The sequence below is a fragment of the Coenobita brevimanus genome, chromosome 78, assembly GCF_032717465.1.
Source record: "Coenobita brevimanus isolate Jiangsu-jjx chromosome 78, ASM3271746v2, whole genome shotgun sequence".
Classification (NCBI taxonomy): Eukaryota; Metazoa; Arthropoda; class Malacostraca; order Decapoda; family Coenobitidae; genus Coenobita; species Coenobita brevimanus.
The window spans coordinates 6,620,840-6,635,154 of NC_137031.1; the positions used below are offsets into that span (position 1 = coordinate 6,620,840).

The 14,315-nt window shown below is 39.6% G+C and overlaps 1 pseudogene; it reads right to left on the reverse strand.

The window, feature by feature from the left end:
* Window positions 1–5,892: 5,892 nt before the first annotated feature.
* LOC145408901 (5S ribosomal RNA) lies at window positions 5,893–6,011 on the reverse strand (annotated as a pseudogene).
* Between the last annotated feature and the right edge of the window lie 8,304 nt (window positions 6,012–14,315).

A 14,315-nucleotide genomic window follows, 5' to 3' on the forward strand; every position in this document is an offset into this window, starting at 1 on the left:
CCTGCATCATCCTTGAAAATGCATGGGTTTTCATTCTCTCGGGACTTATCCTGGAAAGTTCATATTACACGTCTTGTAAAATCTGCTTCCAAGAGATTAGGTGTGCTAAGCCGACTCCATCCCTTCTTTACCCTTGCAAAGTTGTTGACTTTATACACGGGCTTATTCGCCCCCGTGTAGAGCACAACTCTCGTGTGTGGGGAGGCTCCCCATATCCAGCTCATCTCAATAGGGTGGAGTCAAAGGATTTTCGTCTCATTAACTCTCCCCCCCTTACTGGCTTTTTTCAACATCTGTCTCTTCGCCATGTTAGGACTCCATATTATATTTACAAATCATAATAGATAGATAGATAAACAGATAGATAGAGAGACAGATAGAAGCAGGAAGTCGGATGATGAGAAGGTACTGTGTCTGCAAGAATCGAGCAATGCTAAACATGCTTACACACTCTTAACTCAAGGAATGCTTTATAGGCACACGACAGCGCCTAGTGACCATACACACACATACACACATACTCACACACAGGCTTCTAGAACTTTCCAATCACAGTGGATACACGTGACACAACCCCTGCTACACCAGAATTTAGGAAAGAGAGCTCAGAAGGAAGCTAGCCATAGAACAGACAGGTCGCAGGGAGAAGGGCTTAGCAACTTGAGAGAGAGACAGAGAGAGCGAGACAGAGAGATAGCTAGCAGGACTCTACTTTATACTTCGCTCTGTGTGAGAGACTTGTTAATATTTCCAAGACAAATAAAAATAGTCCCATACTATTCTTTACCTCTCCTGTCACTACATGACAAATGGGAAAGAATATTATCTACTTACAAAGCTACTCAAGTATAACAACCGCTCGTCCACAAGTATAATATATATATAACTCCACTACAAGTATCTACAAAGTCTTATATGACATTTGGTAGCAGCCAACGTATACGAACCTCGTCTACGAAGCAACATTGAATTCCTACAAAATATCGAGATTGAAAACAAGAATACCTCTCACAACCAACAACTCACAAATAGCTCCTGACAGTTCTCTCGAACCCCCCCTTCGTCTCCACGAGCATCACGCCGATGTAGAGGTGAAGAGGTCACAGGACGCCTTGCAAGTAGTATAACGAAGTACTGATACAAACAATCTTGAAATTTCTACGACGAACCAACGAACTACAACCATCTACAATCAACTACAAGTGACAACTCTACGAGTCGTCTGTATAATCTTCTACACGCACCTACAAGTAGCGGCAGTCTTCATCCCACAACGAGTAAATCACAAGAAAAAAGGACCACGAATACCTCGAGGAAGAAAACGGAACAAACAAACGAAGAGTGAGACACGACTCATAACTCATCCTACTCACTCGTCTTCACTCAAGTTACTCATCGCTACTCATTTACTCACAACAGCTACCAGTGTGGGAAGTCGACGTCATCATGCGAGCTTGCTGAAAAGACGCCACGTCAGTCAACTCACCACCTGCACCATCACTAACACCATTCCCACCACTGTAAAATTTAGTGAGTTACATCGTTACTTCATTTATACATTACACAGTGATAGACAATAAGCTTCTGCACAAACATATAAAACGTGCTGTATAGTTACAGCTTAAATACACATACTTACTTCAGTTATCTGCATAACTCAAACACTAAATAATCACCAACAATAAATATTTTACACTGTATATATTCATTCATTTATTATAACATTTATTTACTACCAACGAGTGTTACCATTTATACCTACATAAAATACGTGTTTCATACATACAGCTATACATTATTATATCTACACAGTGGTAAAGAAAATATACCATCACAGTTACTCAGTGAGCAATTAAAAGAACTGTATTTAACATTTCTTAATTAAAGCTACCTAGTGGAAACAGATAAATTAAGTTACAAGGAAAACCAGGAAAAAAAAAAAAAAATGGCCAACACAAATGACGTTAGCAAGAGTGAACATCTTCAACACAATCGTGAAGACAATGATTTCCACACAGTGCTGATACATATATTGCCCACGTTAGGTACAAATGAACAACAAGTCAGTGTATATAGTTAATACTGTATATAGTGTATATACATATTTTTTTTATATAAAATAACAAAATATGGGACTATATAATATAATTTTCAGTAATACCTGTGCAATATAAACTACACTTTAAAAAAGTATCCCAAGGAAATTAGCCAGTAATTATGCAACCATGAACAACATACAAAAAGCGTACACAAACGAAGAAAAACAAACTATAGAAAATCAATACATACAAAAAAAAAAAACGAAAGAAAGAAAAAGTAAGAAAGAAAAAAGAGAGAAATAGAGTAAGATCACATAACTAACAAATAAAAATAAGTGTAAGTGTTACTAGATATGCCAAAATACCACATAAACTACAAACAAAAAAGCAAAGTGTTGTCTCCACAAGCTAGTGGCATGACACATCATCACTATCATCGACCGCAGCATGACCGGATTCATATGGTAGGACTGCAGTTATTACAATTATGTAACTACAAACGATATGTAACAATTATGTAACTCCATATTATAATTATGTAACGACAAACGATTGCATTATGTTACACTTATTACAATTATGTAACTACAAACGATATGTAACAATTATGTAACGACAAACGATTGCATTATGTTACACTTGCTACGATTATGTAACTACAAACAATATGTACCATTTATGTAACAGTTGCCTTAACAAGATGTAACTTTTATGTAACTTTAACTACAATTATGTAACTACAAACGATATGTAACAATTATGTAACGACAAGCGATTGCATTATGTTACACTTTGCCAATTAACAGTTGCATTAACAAGATGTAACTTTTATGTAACTTTAACTACAATTATAAGGCCAAGACACTTATGTAACAGTTGTATTAACAAAATGTAACTACAATTATAAGACCAACACAATTATGCATTAGCACAATATTTTGTAACAATTCATAAAATGTTACAATTATGTATTACCACAATGTTAGTACAATATTATAATCAATATTATGTACTAATAGATTAGCATGTGTCAATGATAATTGCTGTCGGAGGTCCTTCAGCTGCGTGTACCGAGCATATGTTAGAACTCCATATTATATTTACAAATCATAATAGATAGATAGATAAATAGATAGATGGAGAGACAGATAGAAGCAGGAAGTCAGATGATGAGAAGGTACTGTGTCTGCAAGAATCGAGCAATGCTAAACATGCTTACACACTCTTAACTCAAGGAATGCTTTATAGGCACACGACAGCGCCTAGTGACCATACACACACATACACACATACTCACACACAGGCTTCTAGAACTTTCCAATCACAGTGGATACACGTGACACAACCCCTGCTACACCAGAATTTAGGAAAGAGAGCTCAGAAGGAAGCTAGCCATAGAACAGACAGGTCGCAGGGAGAAGGGCTTAGCAACTTGAGAGAGAAACAGAGAGAGCGAGACAGAGAGATAGCTAGCTGGACTCTACTTTATACTTCGCTCTGTGTGAGAGACTTGTTAATATTTTCAAGACAAATAAAAATAGTCCCATACTATTCTTTACCTCTCCTGTCACTACATGACAAATGGGAAAGAAGATTATCTACTTACAAAGCTACTCAAGTATAACAACCGCTTGTCCACAAGTCTAATATATATATAACTTCACCTCAAGTAACTACAAAGTCTTATATGACAGCCACACTGTTGCATCATTATCTCTTTTCTATCACTACTTCAATGGTCACTGATCCTCTGAACTATCTGCTTGCATCCCTCTACCTCTACGACGGGCGCGTAGCACCCGTCTAGCAACAAACTTTCATCCCTTTTCTGTCCAACTCCCTAATGCAAAATTTAACCGTTACTCCCAGTCCTTCATTTTATGCAACATGTCAACTCTGGAACTGTCTCCTTCTGTCTGTATTTCCTAATTCTTATGATCTCCAATCTTTCAAACGCACTGTGTCCAGGCATCTCGAATTGAACGAATTTTGAAATTGGCTCCTTTTTTTTTTTTTCTTGGAAGAAACGGTTTGTGGGCTCAGCCTTTGGTTCTTTCTTTCTTGCATTAAAAAAATTCATGGGAAAAAGAGATTAATTTGTGAACGCAAAAGAAAGCTAATGTAAATGGGAGAGGAAATATGAGGAAGCAGTTGTTTTAGATAATGATAAGGGAAATCCATGGGATAAATTAGGAATATAACGTGATCGCAAAATATAAATTGAAGACGAAATATGAAAGAGCACTTGTTATACAAAATAACAGGATAGTGTTGTTAATATAGGAAACGATGACTGAGCAGATGATGACTGCAGGGGGAATAATAGCCACGGACTGGAAACAGAAGCTCAATACAAAAGAGATAGACGAGCACACAGCAGGGGTGGTCCGGAGAAACAGAGGGAGTTTGACAGATGAGGTGTGAGAGGGCAGTGGGAAGCAGCTTAAGAAAAACCAGTGAAATATTATGTATATCCTACTGACACACTGGCGTTCAGTACAGTGTGAGAGTTGTGCAGAAAGAGATGTGGCAGTAATGTGGTGCAAGGAGTGGCAGTGGTGTGGTGCGAGGAGAGACAGACGTGTGGTGGAAAGTGTGGCAGTGATTTGGTGGGAGGTGTGGTAATGGTATGGTGAGAGGTATGGCAGTAGTGTTGTAAGAGGTGTGGCAGTGGTGTGGTGGGAGGTGGGGCAGTGGTATGGTGGGTGGTGTGGCAGTGGTGTGGTGGAGGGTGTGGCACTAGTGTGGTGGGAGATATGTCACTAGTGTGGTGGATGATGCAGTAATGTGATAGGAGAGTGGCAGTAGTGCCATGTGTGGTGTGGCCGTGGTGTGGTGGCATTGGGCTATGTAGTGGAAAATGTGACAGTAGTGTGGTTGGAAGTGTGACTGTAGTGAGGTGGGAGGTGTGGCATTGGGGCAGTGGTGTGGTGGGAGGTGTGGTATTGATGTGGTGGGAAGTGTGGCAGTAATGTGGTGAGGGTGTGGCTGTCGTGTAGTAGAGGATGTTGCAGAGATGTGGTTTATGGCAGAGATGTGGTGGTAGGTGTGGCAGTAGTATGGCAGTGGTGTGGTGGGTGGTGTGGCAGTGATGTGGTGGGAGGTGTGCCAGTGGTGTGGTGGGTGGTGTAACAGTGGTGTGATGGAAGTGGCATGGTGTAGTGGGAGGTGTGGCATTACTGTGAATGTAGATGTGGCTGTAGTGCAGTGATAGTGGGCTGTGTAGTGGCAAGTGTGGTAGCGTGGTTGGAGGTGTGACAACAGTGCAGTGGAAAGTGTGGCAGTAGTGTGTTGAGGTGTGACAGTGGTGTTGTGTAAAGGAGTACAAGGAAAATAAAGAGCAACAGTACTGTTGGTCCTTTCGTGGCTTTTTGGTATAGGGAACGTCATAAATAATAAAACTAGTGTATCAGCTAAAGACAAGGATAGAAAAGCATGAAGGCTCCCGCCCACTCACCACCTTCCAGTCGAAGCCGGTAGGAAATAACAAGATGGACCACCATGCAGTGTAGAAAAGTTGTCATGGTAAACATTTCACAGGAAAGCTGGATGGAAACGTTATTCTACACTATATATCGGAAAATGAAAGTAACATTAAATTAGCATAATTTATCGATGTTGTTCTGTGGCTGTATCATGCAGGCTCTGAAAAAAGTATATATATATATATATATATATATATATATATATATATATATATATATATATATATATATATATATATATATATATATAAATTTTTAATTCATTGCCAGACGCCATGTATTCCAAACGGGGTGGCCAACGCCTTAGAGTTAATTGTTTTACAGGGAGGGGAACTAATCCTCCACCAACCCCACCTGACACGTAGGGATGCCAACAGCATCTGGTGTTCCCAGGCGGTCACCCATCCAAGTACTAACCAGACCCAACGTTGCTTAACTTCGTTGATCAGAGGGGAAGCGGTGTACTCAACGGGGTATGACCAACGTTGAGTACACCGCTTCCTGTCCGATCAGCGAAGTTAAGCAACGTTGGGTATATATACTGCACAAATGTATTGTGCAGGAGTGAACATACTGAGCTGGGGTTTAGAAGACAGACATTTATCCAAGCGATTATTTACGGTTAGTGCTGCACCATGGGTTACCCCACTGGAGGGCAGTTTGTTCCATATATGTGCAACTCTGTCCAAAAAGGGATGCTTAGTTTCATGTGATTGAAATCGCTTCCCGATATTTTATGCCTATTACCTCGAGTAAAAATCGAAGGATCGACTGTGAAATATTTATTGATAGTTACCGTATATTATCGTGCTCTTTGAATATTTTAAATACTTGCTTAAACCTCCTCCAAACCTGTGTTTCGTTAAGGTAATGAGATTCAGGTCTTCTAAACACTCCTCGTATGGATTACTTCACAATCTAAGTACTGTATCATCTTTGTCATTCTTTACTATACTCTCAGGTTTCTTGATATCTCTTTTATAATATTGTGACCACAGTTGAACGCATTTCTCTGAGTTTGGGGATGCTAAGGGATTAGCCTATACAAAAAGAGGACAATATTGTCGGAATTATATTCGAGTGCTCTACCTATGAATCCAGTCAATTTATTGTTCTTCTTACTAGCCTCCGAACACTCTTTGCTGGCTTCAGATTATTTTCTGTTGTAACTCCTAAGTCATTTTCATGGCTTATACTATCAAGCTGGATGTTATTCATGTTATAACTGGCCCCTATGTTTTACCATCATTGTTTAGCATTTTACATTTCTTAATGTTGAAGACCATTGCCATATTTGGTCCCAGTTAAGCAGTTAATCAAGAGCTCTCTGAATTTCCTGCCTCTGCTGTGCTGTGTTTACGCTGTTACCTACTTTACTATTAGTGGCAAATTTAAAAATCTAACCTACTAAGCCTTCTTCTGTATCATTTATATATATTAAGAAAAAATTAGGACCCAACACTGAACCTTGTGGCACTCCACTTGTAACATCTACCGGGTATCTAGTCTGAGTGTTTTCCATTTTTTATGATTTTGCTCTACTGGTGGGCCAGTGTTAGATCCATACGATCACACTGCCACTGAAACGATATTCCTCTAGCTTCTGAAGTAGACTTTTGTGTGGAACTTTGTTGAATGCCTTCTGAAAATGAAGACAAGAAATGTCAGTGGATTTAATCTCATCATAGATGTTCATTATATCATTGAAAAAGTCCAACAGATTTTTGAGGCAAGAATAATTGTTCCAAAAACCATGTTGCGAAGCTTTGATGATATTATTTGATTCTAAGTATTTCACAAACTTGTCACTGATAATAGTTTCAAGCTACTTACAAACCACTGATGTTATACTAACTGGGTGGTTGCTTTGTGGTTGCACTTTGTTGCCCTTTTTGAATATCAGGGTTACATTTGCGATCTTCCACTTGTGTGGCACCTTACTGCTCTTTAGATATATATTAAATTATTCCAATAAATTATTTATTATTTCATTTTATAGTTTCTTTAATATGCATTGGGATAGTTTGTCAGGCTTCAGTGTTTTCCTCTCTTTATGTTTACTGATTGCAAATCGTACATCACTTTCACCAGTTGTTATATTATTGATTACATTGCCCACTTCTAAAGGAACTGGGGAAAGTACAGGAATCATATGTGCATTTTCTACTGTAAATTCTTATGCAAAGAAAGTATCAAGAATTGTTGCCATCTTTTTTCATCTTCAGTATGTTCTTCATTATCTGTGATTAATGATCTGATTACTCAAGTTGTTACCTTTTTGCTTCTGATGTAATTAACAAATTTTAAAACCTCTTAACCCCTTAACTGCGGGGCATCACTTTTGTGACGCTTGGGAGCAAGGGATCATACCGTGGGGCGTCACATTTGTGATTCTGTGTTATTTTGAATTTGCCCGGGCTTTCTAGTGGTGGCTTGTATCATCTATCAGTACTGCCAATGTCCAAAACTAGTCAGCACTCCTAATCTCATCTGTACTCCCATCCATTGTTGACAATTTAGCCATTTCTCCCCATTCTTGACTCCCCTCCCTACCTCCCCTCCATTACCCTCTCCTCTCGCCTGCCCAGCCGTGCTATGCTAAGTAAATCTTCCCTGGAATTTTCCACTAATTTCATCCATTGAAATAAGCCCTATGCCCTATTCTTATACCAAATAATATATACAAAAACGAAATAAGGTAAGTTATAGTGCCATACACCTGGAATTGGCTAATTATCACCTAACAACACCTCACATGCACTCGTTCGCTAATTTTCACTGTTTATTTCCCCTTGAAATACACTGTATAATCTATTCTCTTAATGAAAATATATATAAGAAGGGAAGGGAGAAGCCAAAGTGATATTTACATTCACCTGGAACTACCTAATTTATTATGTATTGTCTAGATTTCCTGCCAATCATTTCATAGCGAATATATTAGCACTGTCACCAGGCTGAGATTGGCAGCACTGCACTTCCCTAGGCAGGCCACCACACACTGTATTCAGTTTACTATCATCTTTCAAGGTGGAAGCACATCGGATTCGCGCCTGTCAAATTCCGCCCCTTTTTAGCCCCATGCAAAGGGCCCTGTGACCTCTACCCCCTACTAAACCTCGCGTGGAAAGAGGTAAAGAGATATGTGAGTGCTGTGGAACGTGAACTGGGTAATTTGTCAATGAAAATGATAGAGAGTGACTACGATCTTTCTGGTGAGTAAAAAAGTGCAAGTGGAAATGTAAATAATGTGTAAACAGCAAGTGAAAGCAATAAATGTAAATATAAGTAAGCAGTGGAAAATAGTTTTATAAGTTACTGCAAGTGACAGTGCCTAACACAGTGTAAAAAAAGTAGAAATGTAAGTAATGTAATTAAAATAGAGAATGTAAATAGAAATGTAAATGAGTAGTAATATAAGAATACGAGTATATATACTAGGAGTAATGAAAGTGAAAGTTTCACTCTAGCATGTATGAATACCATGAGTTATGAAAGTGAAGGTGAAAGTGACAGATTCACTCTCAACGCTAGTATACAGGACGAGAAAGTGAATGCTACGTGTTTTACTGAAAGAGAAATTGAATGCCTACAGTGACAATAAACTACTATTACTGAAGGAAACTTATGGATAAAGACTATAGACATATATAAGTGTTATATAGTAATAGAAATATAAACTGGGAGTGTTTTTATGAATAATAAATGACAGAACACCAGCGGCGAACGATCGGAAGTGGGAAGGTCATTCGCGCTTGTAATGTTCATTGCTTTCAGTGTTTTTTTTTTTGGAGTATGGATTCCAAACTACTTGAGAATCTTAGAATAGTGTTTCTAGTGATAATATCAGGCTGTGGTAATCATATTACAGGTTGTCGGGAAGTGTAAAGTGGAGACTTCGTTACCCAACTTCAGCGGTCTACATAAGTCCTACGGTACTCGACGAAGGCTCAACAAATATCCCAGGAGAAAGCTGAAGATATGTGCCATATGCATATATAATTTTAATATTCTAGGACTAATAACTGATTTTTGGCAAATATTTTTACAGAGTCTGTCGGAGTGTGAATATCCCAGGGGGACACGCAAGTCAAAGCAAAACAAGCCCGTGGTTTAGGGGTTAAGCGCGGGCATGTTTCTGCACTCCTTGCGCGTCCTGCGAGGATATTCGCGCTCCATCTGACTTTTTAATAATATTTGCCAAAAATCAGTTATTAGTCCTAGAATATTATAATTACATGCGTGTATGGCACAAACCTTCAGCTTTCTCCTGGTATGTTTGTTGAGCCTTCCTCGAGTACCGTAGGACTTGTGGAGACTTCTGAAGTTGGGTAACGAATTATCCACTTTACACTTCCCGACACCCCGTAATATGATTACGACAGCCTGATATTATTACTAGAAACACTATTCTATGATTTTCGAGTAGGTTGGAATCCAGACACCAAAAAAAAAACACTGTGAAAGCAATGAAAATTATGAGCACGTACGAGTTTCCCACTTGCGCTCGTTCCCTGCTGGTATGCTGTCATTTATTATTCATAAACACATTCACACTTTATATTCCTATTACTTTATTACACTTATATATATATATATATATATATATATATATATATAGATATATATATATATATATATATATATATATATATATATATATATATATATACAGTATTTATCCATAAGTTTCCTTCAGTAATAGTAGTTTATTTTCACTCCAGGCCCTTTCTTGTTCAGTAAACTAGCATCGAGAGCAAAGCTTTGACTGTCATTACTCCAAGTATTTGTACTCATATTCTTATATTAGTAATTATTTACATTTCTATTTTATTTACAGTCTGTTATACACTGTCACTTCCAGTAAATAAGGGCTCCTTTCCCTTGGAGCCAGGATGAACTTGGGACACTGAAACACTCGTAGTTTATCACCATTTCCTCCACTGGCTCATCACATGATTCACCAGAAAAATTTTAGTCACTGACCATCATTATCATGGATATATTAGCCAGCTAACGCTCCACAGCAGAGTCATTTAGTCCTTTACCCCTTCCCACACAAGGTTTAGTAGGGAAAGAGGTCACAGGGCCCTCTAGAAGTGGAGGGGCGCTAGTGCTATGTGCTTTCGTCCCAAGAAACAACACTGAACTAAATGACGAGGTGGATATGGGGCTGCCAAGGGTTGACAACGTCAGCGAGGTGACAGCTGCTAATTTATATGCTGTGAAATGATTGGCAGGAAATTAGGTAGTTCCAGGTGAATGTAAATATCCCTTAGGCTTCTCCCTTCCTTTCTTATATATATTTTTATTACGAGAATAGATTATACGGCATATTTCAAGGGGAAATTACCAGGGAAAATTAGCGAACAAGTGCACGTGGGGTGTTGCCAGGTGATAATTAGCCAACTCCAGGTGTATGGCACTATCAGTTACCTTATTTTTCTTTGTGTATATTATTTTGTATAAGAATAGGGCATAGGGCTTATTTCAATGGATGAAATCAGTGGAAAATTCCGGGGAAGATTTGCTTGGCACAACGCGGCCGGGCGGACGAGAGGAGATGGTAATGGAGGGGAGGTAGGGAGGGGAGTCAAGAAGGGGATAAATAGCTAAACTGTCAACAATGGATGGGAGTACAGATGACATTAGCAGTGCTGACTATTGTAGGAGATTATCAGTACTGATAGATGATACAAGCCACCACTTGAAAGCCCAGGAGAATTCAAAATAACACAGAATAGGAAAAGTGACACCCCGCGGTATGAGCCATTGCGCCTGAGTGTCATGAAAATGACGCTCCGCGGTTAAGGGGTTAAGGAATTGATTGACTAATATTGGCTATATTTACCTCAAGTTTATTTTTTACTATCCTTCGATAGCAACATAACTGGCTTTATCTCTTTCACTCCTTGTGGTTTTATAATTTTTGTATGGAAGATTGTTTTTTGTTTTTAATAGACAATATTTAATACAAGAGTTTCACTCTTTGGGTTTAGAATTATTGACAGGTCTGTTCTGCGCTGGAATACATAACTTGACTGTACTCTAGGAGTTCCTGTAAAACATTTCCATACATCATTGTTAGCTAACGTTACAACATTGGGATGGCAATCAGTGACACCTACATTTCCCTTTAATTTATTAGAATTTGCCATCTTATAGTTGGGCCCTTTCTCATAACTGGTCTTGGCATTGTCTTCATTGAATTTACTTTTCCATGTAACTATACGATGATCATTTGTACTAAATTCTTCTCCTACAACAACATTACTCACGAAATTTTGTGATGTGGATAACTTCCAGACTGATACAATGAACTTTCCTGCAAGTTTGTATATAGGTCTAACCCTGTGTGCAAAGATAGGGCTTCTCCCCATTTCAGAACAGGTATATTGAGATCGCCCAATATTACAGTGCTTTCCATGCAAGAGATTTCGTTGATTTTATTCTAGATTTCATTGTCTATGTTGAGTGAATGTCTTGGTGGATGATAAATTAACCCAAGTGATAAAGGATGTGGCAGTGGTGTGGTGACAGGTGTGGCTGTAGTGTAGTTCGTGTTGTGGCAGTGATGTGGTGGGAAGTGTGGCAATGGTGTGGTGTGGCATTCGCATGGTGTGTGGTGTGGCAGTGATGTGGTGGGAGGTGTGGCAGTCGTGTGGTGAAGGTGTGGCAGTCGTGTGATGGGAGATATGGCAGTTCTGTTGTGGTAGGTGTGGTAGCTGTGTGGTTGGAAGTGTGGCAATAGCGATGGGGGATGTGGCTTTACTGCTGTGGGAGCTGTGGCAACTGTGTGGTGGGAGGTATGGCAGTGGTGTTGTGGAAGATGTGGCAGTAATGTCGTGGAAGGTTTGGCAACATTGTGGTGGAAGGTGTGGCAGGACTGTTGGGGGAGGTGTGGCAGTAATGTGTTGGCTGTAGGCTGTGTGGTGGTAAGGCAAGAGTGTGAAGGCAGCATGTTGTGGTTTATGGTGGTAACATACAAGGCAGCGACACTGCAGACGACAGTACCTTGTGGGTGAAAAAAGTGAGTCCAGTGGCACCTGAGCGGTGTGTGATGATGCTAGGATCAAGGATAATATAACAGACAGATGTAGAAAGATGTGATGAATCAGAAGAATGGTACAGCCAGTGAATTAAAGTTCGCCGCTACCTCTCTAATGGCCGTGACAAAAGAAGGTGTTAAATCATATACATATTTTTTTCTTTTCATAACAGTAAGACGGTTACAACATAATATTATGTGGAGGATGGATACCGTCAGTCGTTCGGGGAGGAATATGATATGTGGAAGGTAGATCACATTGTTTGCGGAGGGGTGTCGGCGAAATTTTTATGGCTGTAGGTAAGTGTACGGCGGAGTAAGCAGAGGAAGGATATGAATGGGACTGAAAGAGAATGATACATGGCGAGACACAGTGGAGAGTCAGGAGAACAAGTTGTGTAGTGCAGGAGAGGTGGTGAGACAGCAAGTTTCACGGCAGGTCATAAAAGAGGGAGCGGCTTTGCAGGTCAGTGGCTGATGTATGGTGATGGAGCCACAAGACGTATTGGTAGGGGTGAAGGTAAAATGTGCGGCACCCTAACAGATTGGTATTTGTGTGACTGATGAATAGTAAAACCAGTAGCAGTTGCAACACTAGACTTATCTGAATGTGAACCCAGTGAACTGCAAGCCAAAGCTGGCCCTCTTCTGTAGCTCGCTATTCTCCATTTAGTGAACAGGGAGGGAGAAGTGGGACGTTTGTATAACCAGACTACCCCAGAGCCTGGTCACATCGGTGCCACCACATGGAGGCGTCCCTCTCCAGCATCATGGCTGACGAGAGATAAGTCATAATACCACGTCATCGGCTGGTGTAGTATAGGAATGTTACAGCAACAAATTATTGAACACTGCGTACAAGAGTAAATATGGATTTATCAAATGGTGCACGAAAGAAGAGTTACTAATTGCCTATGACTAATGAGTGCATGGTGAAGCAGCAGCAACGTGGAACAAATGTTGGAAGAGTTTAATATCCAATATATTATATCAGGGCAACAGTAGTTAATTGTCAACATGACGTCCTTAACATTTTCTGTGGTATTGTCGTCGTATATGAGCCTACACAATACCATTTATCGTAACTGTGTAAATAACAGTAACCATCTCCATGACTTTCATTTAAATATCCGTATTACTGTTTACACGATCAGTGTTCATTTGGCTGATGGACTTTAAACAGGTATCTTCACAAGTAATACAATATTACGGGGCAGTCACAGAATAACGCATTTGAATACAGTATATTAAAGGTAGCTCTCATTTTAATTCAGGAAAATGTTTCAAAATATCACGATTTCTCCAAACAACTGGTACTGTAAATGGTTATGTGGAAACTGGCGAATCAGCGGTACAAGTAGTAATGGAACCCTAAAAGGCATTACGGTAAGTGTTCATTTAATGAAGACTTAACAGCAAAAAAAGAACGTCAGGTTTTCGGTCTGAAAACGAAGACTTACATTTCCCATACGCCTTATTCCAGAGTTGATCTAGGTTCGCCGTAATCAAAATGTCTGGAAACAGCTCAGTCACCACGCACCTCCACTGCATCCATGCAGTGCAAGGCGCCTTGCATCATATAAAGGAAAGCCTGTGTTTTAATGGTTAGCACATCAGCCTGCAACATGAGAGAGAGAGAGAGAGAGAGAGAGAGAGAGAGAGAGAGAGAGAGAGAGAGAGAGAGAGAGAGTTCAATTACTGAGACTAAGTACAATTCAGGTCCTACCTGTGCCAGTAAATTGA